A 13,775-nucleotide genomic window follows, 5' to 3' on the forward strand; every position below is an offset into this window, starting at 1 on the left:
TGATGAGGACAGGGGGCAGTCTGAGGGGGGAGACCTAGCCCCATCCTCAGGGATGGATTAACCCCTTGATGCCCAGGCTGCTGGCTGCTCAGACACAAGTTGTGTGCCTTCCTGAAATCTTTCAGGTGTCCTTGCCTGGGAAGAGAGAAACCTGTAGCTTTGTGCACAGGTGAGCAGGCTTCATGCTACACCTGGAGAAGTGGGAAAGAGCTCTTCCCAGGCAATGGCACTGAGTAAATGCTTGTCTAGCAGACTTTGGGAGCAGCTGTGGGGGAAGAGAGAGGGAGCCAGAGTTCTGGACCACTGTTCTAGATCCTACTTCCTCTCAACCAAAGGTGAGAGCAGGGATTGCCAGAGGGGGTCAGGAGCCCTCCCCACACCCAAGGGTGCTAAGGTTGGATCATGTGCCACCCTTCACTCCTTCTTCCTCCATGCTGCCAGCAGAATGCAGGTGCTCACTCACACTGGAGAGGCTCCAGTTCACCTGCCGCTCCCCTCTGAGGCCAGCAGTGGGGCAGACAACTCAGTTCCTCATACTCCCCTCCTCTGTCCTGCAGACAACTCAGCTCCAGCCCACTTTCCTCCCAGGATCCAAAAAAATCTCTCTATGCTGCCCCTGGAGTCCAAATTCCTCTTGCCACTTTCAAGACCCTTCCCAGTACCCATCACCACTGAACTTCTTTCCAATCATCTGCTCTAGCAAGTGGGTCTCCTTGTTGCTCTAGAGTCCTGCTGCTTCCTTTATTCACATTGCTTCCCACACCTAAGACAACCTCGCCCCCTTCGGTATCTATTTAATCCTGTATAATATTCTTCATCATTGCTTATACCATTTCACCTCATATTTCCACAGCACCAAGCACTACCATCAGGAACTTCTCCAGTACTCCATCACCACTGCCTTCAGCACCATCACCACCACCGGGCTCACCTCACCACCACCACCGGGCTCACCACCATGGAACCACCACCACCACCCCCTTCTATCACTCTTGCCACCATCATCACACCTCACCACTTCTGCCAGAACTTCACTGGCGGTGCCACACCACCATCTCCATCATCAACACGGCGCTCTCCACCACCACCACCACTGTTAATATCACCATTCTCAGCAGCATCATAAATCATCACCATTAACAAAATTGTCACCACTGCCACCACCATAACCGCCATTCTATTGTCAGTACTGCCACCATCATGTTCTTCATGGACACTGCACGCACCATCACCACCGCTGTTACCTTACCATCCTAATCACATCACCACTACCGTCACTACCACTGCATTCGTCACCATCATTTCAAGGGAAATGATGTCTTCCTTCATAAAATCAATCAATCAATCAATCAATTTCAAATCCTCCAGTAGAGGTCATGGAAGGATTCACATAGAGGGCCCTGGATCACAAGGCCCTTAGTCTTGCTCCCTGGGATTCTTCCTCCTTTGAAGAATCTCTCACCAGTTGCCATTATTGCCACCAGAGTGGCTGCGGGGGCTTTTCCTTGGCTACCTCAAGGCATGGCTGAAACAAAGCTAGGACATTTATAGTGAGACAATAATATAAGCTGCTGGTGAGAGTACATATTGGTACAAACTTTCTGAAGACTGGTTTAACAATATGACAAAGCCTTTGGAAAGTGCATTCTCAGAAATTTTACTTCTAAGAAACTATCCTTAGGAAATAATTAGATAACTGTGAAAAGAGGATGTGTGGGTGCTATAAGAGCAATAATTGGAAATTTCCTAAATGCACAGAAAAAAAAGAGATGGTTTAAAGAAACCATATGGACTAATAAGTAGCCATTAAAACAGAAAATATAGATTTATTTATTGACATAAAAATAGGCTGACTATATATTGTTAATGAATAAAAGCAGGTTTCATATCAGGATTTGTAGAATAACCTCCTATTTTGAAAAATATAAATGTGTGAAACAGGTGAAAACCTTTTATCTTAATAACTGGTACCCGAATCCTTCTTAGAGAAGAAACTGCCTTTGTTTGGAAAAAAAAAACAAAAACTTTCATCAATTGTTTAGACAAATAATGGTTGCTAACTACTCGACATGAGACAAGGAGAGAAATTAATTTTTCTCCTGAGGAAGATGGCAGAGAAAGGTGTGATATCAGAGAAGAGAGAGGGATAGGGAAGTCAGCATGGAGAAGAGAGGCAGAGATGGGGAGCATGCCAGGAAACCCCTCATGGTATGGGGCAGTGGAGGAAGGTTTTCAAGAGCTGGGATACCACCCTTTGCTGTGTGGGTACCGTTTAGGCCAGTACTTCTGTCCTCACACCAAATATTTAGTTTAGTCTACTAAGTGCTCAGAGTGAATGGTTTCCCAATCATTCAAATGGAATTGGAGAAGGGAATCAGAGTTTCAAGTCTGACTTACCCCAAAGCAGTTATTTCTGGTAGAGTAAATTATGGGTGGAACATGTAATTTTTAGTTTTGTTTATTTGCATTTTCTGATTTTCTAAAATAAACATCAAAGAAAAAAAGTAAGTTTCAGGGACCGCATTGGGAATACATACCTGGGTGTAAAAGTATGGCCTATGCCCTCCTACCACGAACCCCAACCTGCCTGCGTGTTGTGGGCATGGTCTTAATGCTCCCACCCTACCCAGTAACATCCATCTAGATGTTTCAGTACTTTGAAGCCTAGTCCCAAGAGAGCAACATTTTGGGGAGACACAGGGAAATCCCACAGTGGTGCCTAAATTTAGACCTATCTTATTCTGGTCTCTGCTCAGAGGACCCACATCTTCCTGTAGTTTGGGTAACAAAAGGGATGTCCCGCCACTCACCAGGACATAGGCATGTGAGCTTGCACAAGATACTATCTTAAGATAACACACAGCAGTTCTAGTAATCATACAAAAGATACACATGCGTGATGGCAGGTGATCGTCTGTTTTGGTTCAACACCATCACCACCATCATCATCATGTCCACCATCATTATTACCTCATCACCACCATCGCCACTACCACCACCCTCATCACCTCCACCACCACCACTACCATTATCACCTCCACCACCACCACCACCACCACCACCTCCACCACCACCACCCTCATCACCTCCACCACCACCACTACCATTATCACCTTCACCACCACCACCATCACCTCCACCACCACCACTACCATTATCACCTCCACCACCACCACCACCATCACCTCCACCACCACCACTACCATTATCACCTTCACCACCACCACCATCACCTCCACCACCACCACTACCATTATCACCTTCACCACCACCACCATCACCTCCACCACCACCACTACCATTATTACCTCCACCACCACCACCATCACCTCCTGTTCACCACCACGACCATCATCACTTTCATCATCATCAAAACCTCCAGCCTCCCGATGTAACAACTGATCCAACAGAAATACAAAGGATTGTAAGAAAATATTATGAGCAACTGTATGCCAACAAATTGGACAACATAAGGGAAATGGACAAATTCCTAGAAGCATACAACCTTCCAAAGCTGAATCAAGAAGAGGCAGAAAACCTGAATAGTCCGATAACAACTAATGAAATCGAAGCAGTAATCAAAAAACTCCCAGCAAACAAAAGTCCTGGACCAGATGCATTTACAGGTGAGTTTTACCAAACATTCAAAGAAGAATTAACACCTATTCTATTCAAACTATTCCAGAAAATTCAAGAGGAGGGAAAACTCCCAAACTCTTTTTATGAGGCCAGCATCATCCTAATCCCAAAACCAGATAAAGATACTACAAAGAAAGAAAATTACAGGCCAATATCCCTGATGAACATAGATGCTAAAATCCTCACTAAAATACTAGCAAACCGGATCCAGCAATACATTAAAAAGATCATACATCATGACCAAGTGGGATTTATTCCGGGGATGCAAGGCTGGTACAACATCCGCAAATCAATAAATGTGATACATCATATAAACAAAATGAAGGACAAAAATCATATGATCATATCAATAGACGCAGAAAAAGCATTCGACAAAATCCAGCACCCATTTCTGATAAAAACTCTCAGCAAAGTGAGAATAGAGGGATCATACCTCAACATAATAAAGGCCGTATATGACAGACCTACAGCAAACATCATACTCAATGGGCAAAAACTAAAACCATTTCCATTAAAAACCGGAACAAGACAGGGATCCACTTTCACCACTCTTATTCAACATAGTTCTGGAAGTCCTCGCCATAGCCATCAGACAGGAGGAAAACATAAAAGGTATCCAAATTGGAAAAGAGGAAATAAAACTGTCATTATTTGCAGATGACATGATACTGTACATAGAAAACCCTAAAGACTCCATCAAAGTACTACTAGATTTGATAAACGAATTTGGCAAGGTAGCTGGATACAAAATCAACATCCAGAAATCAATGGCATTCTTATACACCAACAATGAGCTTTCAGAGAGAGAAACTAAAAAAGCAATACCATTTACCATTGCAACTAAAAAAATAAGATACCTAGGAATAAACTTAACCAACGATGTAAAAGACCTGTACTCAGAAGAAAACTATGTGACACTGAAAAAAGAAATAGAGGAAGATTTAAACAGGTGGAAGAAGATACCATGCTCATGGATTGGGAGAATTAATATCATTAAAATGTCCATACTACCCAAAGCAATTTATAAATTTAATGCAATTCCTATGAAAATACCAACAGCATATTTCACAGACCTAGAACAAACATTTCGAAAATTTATATGGAACCAAAAAAGACCCCAAATAGCTGCAGCCATCTTGAGAAAAAAGGACGGAGTGGAGGGATCACATTACCAGACTTCAAACTATAGTACAAAGCCACTGTAATCAAAACGGCCTGGTATTGGTACAACAACAAGCTTATAGATCAATGGAACAGAACAGAGACCCCAGAAATAGACCCACGCCACTATGGTCAGTTAATATTTGACAAAGGAGGCAAGAGTATCCAATGGAGTAAGGACAGTCTCTTCAATAAGTGGTGCTGGGAAAATTGGACAGGTACATGCAAAAAAATGAAACTAGATCACCAACTTTCACCATACACAAAAATAAACTCAAAATGGATAAAAGACTTAAATGTAAGTCACGAAACCATAAAAATCCTGGAAGAAAACATAGGCAGTAAAATCACAGACATCCCATGTAGTGGACTTTTCACTGATCCATCTCCTAGGGCAAGAGAAACAAAGGAAAAAATAAACATATGGGACTACATCAAACTAAAAAGCTTCTGCACAGCAAAAGAAAACAGCCTCAAAATACAAAGGAACCCCACGGTCTGGGAAAACATATTTGCCAAGGATGAATCTGATAAGGGGCTAATTTCCAAAGTGTACAAAGAACTCATAGCACTCAGCAAGAGGAAGACAAACGACCCAATTAAGAAATGGGCAAAGGACTTAAATAGACACTTCTCCAAAGAGGACATACGGATGGCCAAGAGACACATGAGAAAATGTTCGACATCGCTAATCATCAGAGATGCAAATTAAAACCACAATGAGGTATCACTTTACACCTGTCAGAATGTCCACCATCAACAAATCAACAAACAACATGTGCTGGCGAGGGTGTGGAGAAAGGGGAACCCTAGTACACTACTGGTGGGAATGCAGACTGGTGCAGCCACTATGGAAAACAGTATGGAGGTTCCTCAAAAAATTAAAAATGGAGCTGCCGTTCGACCCAGTGATTCTACTCCTAGGAATGTATCCTAAGAATCCTGAAACATTCATCAGAAAGGATATATGCACCCCGATGTTCATAGCAGCACAGTTTACAATAGCTAAGATCTGGAAACAGCCCAAGTGCCCATCAGTAGATGAGTGGATAAAAAAGCTGTGGGACATTTACACCGTGGAATACTATGCAGCTGTAAAGAAGAAGAATCTCGTACCCTTTGGGACAGTATGGATGGACCTGGAGAATATTATGCTAAGTGAAATAAGCCAGGCAGCGAAAGACAAATATCACATGATCTCGCTTATACGTGGAATCTAAAGAACTTAATAAACTGATGAACAGAATAGATTCAATGACATGGAAGCATAGATGAGACTGATGAATGTCAGAGGGATAGAGGAGGGTGGGTGGGTGGAGGGGGAGAGAGTAACCAAAGAATTTATGTGCATATATGCACAACCCAAGGACATGGACAATGGTGGGGAGAGGGACTGGGGAGGGGGAAGGAATGGGGTGGAACGGGTCATTGGGGAGAAAAAGGGACATCTATAATATTTTAAACAATAATAAAACTTTTAAAAAAACACAAAAAAAACAAAAAACAAAACCCCTCCAGCCTCCTTTTTATCGAAGCAGTGTACCCCCGCCCAGCTCTACCAACATTCGGGGTTAGCTTGAGGTGGGCCTGGAAGGACGTGAAGAGGAAAGGGGGTTGTTTTGTCCTCATCTCCTGACATGTCCCCGATCCACACAAAACTCTGTGCCGTTCATTCACTTGGTATTTGATGGAATAATGTAGCTGGTAATGAATTTGTTTTGCATTCAGTTGGATAACATTGCTAGTTATAAATTTATAATTTGCAGAGGGTTAGACATTTTTTTTCTGAGGCGTCAGAGAAGCTGTTGCTTACAAACTTGTAATTTGCTGCTACAAATCCATCTGTAAATGACACCACTGCAAGCTGAAAACCTCCCAGGCACAAGGAATGCTGCCTCAGAATTAAAATCGTGTATTTGACAAGAACCTGCTGTTCTGTCCTGCCCTGGCCTTGGTGGCCCCGCCCTTCCTCCTGGGTTCAGCCTCTGCCTTGCCTCTATCAGTCTGATCCCCACTGCCCTCACCCCCCATTAGTCTGATGCACCGACCCTGCTCCTCTCCTTCCATGTCCAGAAGGGAGGTCAATGGCCCTGCCAGGGCACACAGCTTTCTGGTTGTGCCAGAAAGTGCAGACTGGCTCAGCCAGCATGGGCATAATCTGAGTTGTGGGATGAACAGGGAACCCCACTGTCCACTTTTCCTAACTCTCTCTGGGCCTGTGTCTCCCCCATCATTAAATGGGATCCCAAACCCCCTGAGAAGTGTTCCCCCCAGATCTGTCAGACAGAGTACGGAGAGTCAGAGTCTACCAGGAAAGCACCCCCCTAACCAAGACTGAGCCCAGATGAAGCAGTAAGAGGGTGGGTAAGAAATTGAGCCAAGGCCCAAAAGGGCAGAATTGGGAGGGGGGGCAGCAATTTGTGAGGGCACAGTACATAGACTATATGGGTCCAGCCCTCTTTCCTCAACTATCTCTAAGCTCTTGTATTTTATACTTTTTTCTCTTATTTCTTTTTGTGCTTCTCTCAATTATCCAATTCTTTTATTTATTCCAATTATTTATTCTTTTTTTAGTAAAAATTTCTTTTTAAACTTTTATGTTTCTTTAACTTAGGATGGAAATAAAAAAGAGGCCCAGTCCATAGCTAGGCTGAAAAAATGGTAGGAAGGCAGAGCTGGAAAAGAATTTGGGGAACTCGTCATCCTATAGTCAATCGACAAGCATTCACATTACCCCCTCCCCACCAAGTGCCAGACACTGACAAAAAGGCAGGAACACAGGAACAAATAAGATAGCATAGCCTCTGCTAGAGAGGCAGGCATAGAGGCAGGCCATTGTATGCACAGCTAAGATAAGGTGTGATCACTGCTTTGATAAAGGAAATCTGTGGGTTGTTGGGACCCCATGGCAGAGTCACTAAAACTAGACTAAAAGAGTTTTTATATGAGACCTACTACTGATAAGCAGTGTGACTTCAAGCAAGTTGCTTAACCACCCTGGACTTCCTCAGCTGTCAGTCAGTAGTTGCTGTGCACTTATATTGTAGACAATAGGAAGATGTACGTTCTAGCAAGGAATGCAGACGGCACATCCCAGGGAGCACGGGCTAGTCTTGGGGAGGGCTCTGGGAAGGCTTTCCTGAGGACTGAATTGTAAGCCAAGGCCTCAAGGGTGAGCAGGAGTTAGCTTAGTGAAAAAACGATAAGAGTGCCTCCTGGCAAAGGGAATAGCACTTGCCAATGTCCAGAGGCAAGAATGTGTGTGTCCACGGCATGAAAAGTTCAGTGTGACTGAAGAGCAAAGACTAATGGGAGGTGAAGAGAGGGGGGTCCGAGAGAGATAAAGCAGCCAGGCCACCCACGGACTGGGGGCTTGATGAGATTTGAGACTTTAGGAAAATGTGGAACACGTGAGGGATTTTGAGCAGAGGAATGGTATGTCTACCTCAAAGATTTTTGAGATCCTTGTGGCTGTTGTGGGGCAAATACCTTGGAAAGGACCAGAGAACAAATGGTAGGGCTGGATTTCATTGTCTGGTGAAGAGATGATGGTGCCTCAGACAAAGAGGTGGCAGCAGAGAATGGAGACAGGACATGTCAGGAGGTAGAATGAGAAGACAGATGGAGTTTATGTCGGGGTGTGAGGAGAAAATAAAAAGAAAGCTTCCCAGAGTTTCTGTAAGAGCAGCTGAGATAGGGGATGCAGGGAGAAGAAATGTGTAGGCAATACCCCAAGTTTAGTTTTGAATCTGAGCTGCCCAGGAGGCACGAGGAACCAAGAGCCTAGAACTTGGAGAGAATCTGGGACAGAGACGCGTATTTGGGATGAGGGGCCGTATAGGTGTTAACAGCAACCATGAGAGAGGAGGGAATGATGGAGGGGGAAGAGAGAGGGGTGAGAATGAAAAGGGCATAGAACCAAGCCTCGAGCAACTCCAGTCCAAAGATGAGCAGTGTGGAAAGCAAGCAGAGGAAGCTGGGGTCAGAGTGAAATGCAGCTGCAGAAACGCAGGAAGGCGTGGTGCCCCTGGAGCTGAAGGAGCAGAGGTATCTGATTGTACCAAATGCAGTGGCAAGACAAGTCAGACCAGGATTTGTGGATTGAGCTTCTTGGAGGTCCCCAGTGACCTTAGCATTTAAAGTTTTGTTAGGGGAGTAGTGGAAGTGGACTCCAAACCACAAAACAAAGAGAAATGAATGAAAGGAGCTGGGGAAGGAGAGTCAGGAAATGGGGACACCTCTTCGGGTAAGTCTGGCAGTGGCAAGAAAGAAGACAAGAGCGTCCTTGGAGAGGGCAGTGGAATCTTACTTTTAAAATGGAAGAGTTTAGAGAGCAGGTTTATAGCTCACAGGAGAGGGGAAGGCAGAGAGGGGGCAGGGGGGGAAGGATAATGGACAGCATAAGATCCCCCAGAAGACAGGAGGGGGTGACAGCAATGCGTTCTCCCAGGCTGCAGGGAGACTAATTGGGGATTGTTACTGCGAAGGTACTCTGCAAAATATCATCTTCCTGGAATATCCCTTTTCAGAAGAGGAAGCAGAGGCACAGAGAGGGTATGTGATTGGTCTTAGTCACACAGCAGGGCTTTGTATACAGGTGTCTCCTGAGGAGAGCAGAGTCTGAGTATTAGAGGTTTGGGGGAGGGGTGTGAAGGTTCAGGATGTGTCTTGGGGAGGCCCCTGAGCTCTGAGCCCTGCCCCTTCCCTCCAGCTTTTCCCAACTCATGTCACCTTTAAAATATTTTGTTTAATAAAGATGTAAAACAAATAAGTATTTCACAGATTCAATATTCAACACACATACCTTCAGAACTGACTACAGGAGATTCTACTGGATATTGAGAGCACAGAGGTGTCTGTTCTCCAGCAGCTCATGGTCTAGTGGGAGAGAGTCAGAGTCACAATGGCAGTGTAATGTGGCAAGTGCTATACTTGTGGTGGATGAGGGCTCTGTGCTGGTGCAGAAGAGGGGCCTTACACACTGGGAGAAGATTTCAGGAGGTTCTGGTGATTGGCCTCGAGAAGAAGGGTGAGAAGGAGAGTATTCCAGGTGAGAAGAGAGCAAGTGTAAGGAGGGTAGCAGAGAGAAGCTGCACATAGCTCAGTCTGGCAGAAGCATATGGAGCAAGAGGCAACGGAGAGATAGATGAGGGCAAGCTTCTGAAAAAACATGAACGCCAAACTGAGGAGACTGGACTTGCCTTGTGGGACTGGGAGCCCTACAGTCACAAACAGGTAGTTCCTAAAGCTGATGCCAACAACAGTGGAATCTGCAGGGTAAGACCGAAGGTTGGCAGATCCATTAGTTAATCCATCAGCTAATGCAGGGGCCAATGGGTACAAGAAAAGGCCTGGTCATCAGTAGAGAGAATAAACCTGTCTATACAATGTCCAGAGGGTAGAATCTACAGGACTTGGTGACTAATTAGATGTGGGAGAATGGGAGTTTAGGGTAATCTCAAGTTTCTGGCTTTTGTGGAGGGGTGGAGGGTGATGCCATCCTCTGAGATAAGGAAGACAAAAGGGAATACATTTTGAGATGGGGGCAATAATGGGTTCTGACTGGGGCACGCTGAGTTTGGGATGCCTACAGGGCATCATCATGGAAATGTCCGGTAGTCAGGTAGCACTATAGTCTGAAGCTTTGCAGAGGTCTCTTCTGGAAATAGCATATTGGAAGTCAAGAACTTTTAGGGAGTGTAGAAGCTCCCTTGGGGAAGGTGTGTGGAGTGAGAAGAGAGTCTAGGTGAGAATTCCATGGGTCACCAACATTTAAGAGATCAGAGGAAGAAGAACCTTTGAAGTCATCTGAGAAGCAGCACTCAGAGAGGTGGAAGAGAATTGGGAGAAAAGAGTTATGATGCCACAGAGGAGAGAATGCCAGCAAGTAGGACAAGCTTAGCAGGGTCAGGTACCACAAAGGGATTGCCTTGGACAGGGGAGGAAAAATGTCTGTTGGGCTTAACAAGAACAGGTCTTGCTCAGTGAGGGCAATTTCAGTAATGCAAGGATGGCCGAAACTAGGTTATCAGCTTTGAGGAGTGATGGGAAGTTGGCAAGAGGAAGCAACCAGGGTAGAAAAATCTTTTGAGAACCTTGCCTCAGCTGGGGAGATTACAGTGGGCAGGAAGATGCCCCAGAAGTGGCTTCCTCAGTATGAGTCGACCTCTGTCCAGCCAGTCACTTACTCCTTGTTCTGAAATGGCCTTTCCTAGGACACTCAGATATAGACTCACCTTTACTTAGGGATTTTCTCATGAAAAATTTGCCTTCTGGTGCTATCCATTCATCCCACCTCTGTGTTCAGAAAATTTCTCTAAGCCCCAAATATCAATAACTATAGCTAATATTTATGGAACGCATACTAAGCCTTGTACTGAACACATTACATGGACTGTTTTATTTAGACCTCAAGACAGCTATCAGGAAGGTATTTACAAAGAGGGGAAACTGAGGCTTGGGAAGAGTTAGTGAGTCACATGGTTAGTGGGAAAGTTGGCATATGAGCCAGATCCTTCCAACTCTACCACCTAAGTGCTAGTTTCTCTATAACTCTATCATCTCTCTCTGAAGCCTGAATATGCTCACTCTGGCTCAGGCGCTGCCAGGACCCACTCCTTCTGGGAATTCAACTTGCAAATTGAATCTCTGTTCCCTTCTGACCTGCATGCCAATTTCAGTCCTGCGCATTCAGCCACTATGGATGGCAGGCCAATAAAAACAGCTCCTGCTTCCCAGACTCTAACCTAGGATACTATGTTTGATGCATCTTGTTACTTATCTCATTCCATCTCAAGGCAACCTTATACAGTCACTATTATTTCACCTACTTTAAAGATAAGGAACCTCAAATTTAGAGAGGGCAAATAACTTGCCTGAGATCACACAGCTGGTGAATGGCAGAACTGAGACCCAAATCCAAAGGGTCCCAAGACTAAAGGACTAAAGGGCCAGGAAAGGCTGTCTGGGATGGCAGAGGGGTAGTGGATCTAAGCAGAGCTCTGAAGAATGGGACATCTGGGCAGTGAGGCAGGGAGGCTGGAAGGAAGAGAGAATGAGCCAGTTTCCAAACAGTAAGGAAGGCAAGCCTGAGAACCACCCAGAACCTGTCTATTCCCTCTTGACCTTGGCAGCCCCTTGGACATTTACAGTCAGAAACCCCTCCTGAGACTGCTCTTTTCCAGCCTGCCCTGACCAGCTTAACACTTCTCACAGGAGATATACACCAATCTCTCCTTCCTCAATACTGCCTGCCCTCCTGTGGACCCATCCAGTGAATTGAGGTCTTAGACGTAGTTTGATCCACATAGATGACAAAAGAAATGTCACCTTTAAAAAAAAATCCTACTTCTATTAATGAGACCCAATATCAATTAGGTATTAAGCAGTCACATCCCAGCCTCTCAAACTGAGTTCATTGTCTCCAACCACTCCCAGTTCAAACACAACTTCCCCATTTTGGATATGGGCAGATGGTTCCATAGGCCTGTGACTAGAAACTCATTTTATTTCCTCAGGCTCAGCCCATTTTGATCTTGGCCACCCCTTAGCATCACCGCTCCCACAAAAGTGATTAGTGGGACTGTATAATTTCACTTTATGAAGTACCTAGAGTACTCACATTCACAGACACAGAAAGTGAAATGGTGGTTGCCAGGGGCCAGGGGAGGAGAGGGAGAATGGGTAGTTATTGCTTAATAGGGACAGAGTTTCAGCTTTTCATTATGAAGAGTTCTGGAGTTGGATGGTGATGGAAGCACAACCATCTCTGTTCCTGGAGTTCAAGTTCCCTGCGGGCCAGCCTCGAATCACCATCCAGCCCCATCTCCCTTAAGCCCTCATTCACCTCTAATTCAAGATCTCTACAACCCTGCTTGAACTTTTAACAATGTCACCTATATTCACTAAGTCTCATTCCTCACCAACCACTCACCCCTCAGTGTCCAACAATTTGGCTCCTGCCACCTTCCTTCCCCTTCCCAACAAAAACCTGCCCCTGCCATATTACCAGCGGCCTCCTACAGACAATTTCCATTCCTTCTCTCACAGCTGCTCACTGCAGCCTTCCACACTGTTGCATTCATGCTTCCAACAAACCCTCTCCTCCTGGGCCTGAACTCTCCTCTTCTTCTCCCACCTCCCTGACAGTTCCTGTCATCTCATTCAGGGACTCTTTCCCAAGGCTCTTACCTGGACCTACTACTTTTACTAGTCTACACAATCTTTCTACTCAGTCTCATCCCCTCCAATGATGATTAAAAAAACACACACCAAACAAACAAAAAAAACCCTCTCAGGCCCAGGCATAGACCCATATAACCACCTGTCTTCAGGATATCTCCAGCTTTTCCCAGTCGGACTCCTCTTCCTCACCCTAGACCTGTTCTGCCACTCTGTTCTCTAACACAACTGGTGGTGCAACCATCTACTCAGGCTACCACACTCTAAGTTATGGTCCTCCTGGACTCTTCCTCCCTCTTAAAATTCAACCAAGTCCTGCCATGGTCTTCTAAATAATTTCTCAAAGCATCCCCTCCCCTCCATCCCTGCTGCGACCCCAGCCCCTCCGCTCTCAGCTCCAGTCAAGTAACAAACCTCCTCACTGAACCAGTTTCTTTCCTATGGCCTAGCCCTGAGATCCACCAGCCACAAAGCCCCAGAGGAATCTTCTGGGTTCCCTCTGCTCCAGAATAAAATCCAAGTTCTAACCATGGCCCCCGAGTCTCTCCAGGATCTGGTCTTCCTCTAATCCACTTTCCACAGAGCTGTCAACACAGTATCTCTAGCCTGGCCAGGCGTGGCTCAGTGGTTGAGCATGGACCTAGGATCCAGGAGATGGGGGTTGGATTCCCGGTCAGGGCACATGCCCGGGTTGCGGGCTGCAGCTGATCAATGACTTTCTCATCATTGATGTTTCTATCTCTCTCTCTCCCTCTCCTTTCCTCTCTCTGAAATCAATAAAGATATATTTTAAA

This window comes from Miniopterus natalensis, chromosome 1 (assembly GCF_054644295.1).
Source record: "Miniopterus natalensis isolate mMinNat1 chromosome 1, mMinNat1.hap1, whole genome shotgun sequence".
NCBI classification, from domain to species: domain Eukaryota; kingdom Metazoa; phylum Chordata; class Mammalia; order Chiroptera; family Miniopteridae; genus Miniopterus; species Miniopterus natalensis.